Source organism: Nasonia vitripennis, assembly GCF_009193385.2.
Source record: "Nasonia vitripennis strain AsymCx chromosome 3 unlocalized genomic scaffold, Nvit_psr_1.1 chr3_random0008, whole genome shotgun sequence".
Taxonomy (NCBI): domain Eukaryota; kingdom Metazoa; phylum Arthropoda; class Insecta; order Hymenoptera; family Pteromalidae; genus Nasonia; species Nasonia vitripennis.
The window spans coordinates 574,788-576,823 of record NW_022279628.1 but is presented as its reverse complement, the minus strand read 5'-3'; the positions used below and the strand labels follow the sequence as shown (position 1 = coordinate 576,823).

At 48.3% G+C, this 2,036-nt stretch overlaps 1 long non-coding RNA gene across 1 annotated transcript; it reads right to left on the bottom strand.

Annotated features, from left to right (window-relative positions):
• Positions 1-60: 60 nt before the first annotated feature.
• On the bottom strand, positions 61-1,749 carry LOC107981557. Its single transcript, XR_001729469.2, has 2 exons — positions 559-1,749; positions 61-477 (listed from the first exon to the last, which is right to left on the bottom strand). It is a non-coding gene; the product is annotated as an uncharacterized LOC107981557 (long non-coding RNA).
• Between the last annotated feature and the right edge of the window lie 287 nt (positions 1,750-2,036).

The window sequence follows — 2,036 nt, the reverse complement described above, 5'->3', positions numbered from 1 at the left end:
AAATGTAATTATTGATTTATGCCTATAATGATGCGTTATTTACTATTTCATAAGGAGGAGAATTTGAAGGAATAGTTTAGTTTATTTCACGTAATCGTACTGGCGAAGCTAGAATAATTGCGCAGACATTTTTTGTGAGACAACAACTTTAGCTCACAATCAGAACATTAGAACAATTAATGGTCAGAGGAGACTTAACAGTATCTCGGTGGTGGCAGCTACAATTTTAGCTAACACAAGCAGAGATCACAAAACTATATATAAAGATTTAAAATAAATATTAAATAAATTTAAATTATACTGCTGGCGCATTGTCGCCTTCGTCCTGTTCTCGTCTCTCACGAAGTTCTTTTCTTACATTGTTCAGGTGCGAGTTCAGCTCTTTTGAAATAAATGAAGTGAGGTTATCAATGGCTTGTTCGTAGGGATTTGTTCTCCTCAAGTTTCGTCTGCCCCTACGGTTCCCTCTATCAGGTCCTGCAAAACAACATTTCATAATTATTAATAATAAAACAGACCAAATATTAAATTATTAGAAAATAATAAAGGAAAAAATACCTCCAGCTGCCTGTTGTTGCTGCTGTGGTGCTAGTGGTTGCTGTAGTGCTTGTGGTTGATGTGGTGCTTGGTGCTGCTATGGTGCTTGAAGCTGCTGATGATGTACTCTAAGGCGAGCTCCTAGACTCTGATGCTGCAGACGTCTTCTGTTACGACTATTCATACCTTGCGGTATCTGTTGAGGTGTCTTCTGCTGCCGTTGCTGCTACTGCAAAATTCCTCGAAAGTAAGCACCTAAATCATTCTGCTGCTGTCCATCGGGCTGCTGTTGCTGCTGCAGAAGCTCTCGAGGGCGAACATCTACACCGTTCTGCTGCTGCAGAAGCTCTTCAGGAAGATCACCTACTGTGTTCTGCTGCAATCCATGAAGCTGATGCTGCTGCAGAAGCTCTTGAGGGTGAGCACCTACACCATTACCAATAGCTAGCTGTGGTTGGGGCTGCTGGTAATAGTGAGCACCTTGATCCTGTACATCTTAACCTCCTCCTTCCTGCCCTTCTTCAGGCATCTCCAGGTCTGGCCATACTTGTTGCTGGTCTGCATTTATATGCGTATCTACTTAAAAAAAAACAGTTATAAGTATGTGCACATATTAGTGCAAGAGACAGTACCACGACGCACATAGAGAGAAAGAGAAAATCTGAATTGTATCCCTACACATTTAATCCAATTGTTTAACGTGTGGGCTATGCTAGGAGCTTCCCCACACGGCCCCCCATGGGGCGCGGGGCCGAGATACGCTCGGCCAACGCGTCGCGGCTCCACCTCGAGCATGGTTTAAGGAGGAATGCACAAGGCATTTCACCCCAAACCGCACCCTTAGCTTCGCCGCGACTACCGATTCTCCCCTTGGCTGGCAAGGCCGCAGGGAACCCTCGGTGGGGGCCGGGACCCATCCAAACCCTAACGGCTGAGCAGGCCGCTCCCCGAGTTGAGACCGCAACTCACACGTCGAGGCCAGAGACGAGTTCCAGACTCCGATGGTGCAGAGCACCCAAGGAGCCTTTCACTCAACCCCGGCCTCTAGCCCTAAGCGATCTGGGCTACAACCACTGCCACCACGAGTCCATACCCAGTGACCGGGGCGGGGCGGACGTAGTCCCCCTCGCGGGCCTCCCGGTCGCCCGTGGTACTGTTTAACCTCTGGTATGAGGGCCGGTAGAGGTCTTGCCACCTCGGCACCGGCAGGCCAGCTCGGGTTCGTGGGTACGCCAGGCCCAAAGGTTACCCCCCCCCCTCCCCCCCCGCTATATGTATCCCTACACAGAGAAAAAAAGAGAGACGGAGCTAAATATTAGTGCAAGAGACAGCACCAGGACGCACATAGAGAGAAATCTGAATCGTAAAACGCAAGAAAACCAACTTGTTAAATTCGCCATTTCCCTCTCTATTTCTTCGTCTCCCATCATTCCAGCTTGATCATCGACTTGATTTTCAGCAGGTCCAGTCTTAGATCCAGCCTGTCGTCCATTTTCCGG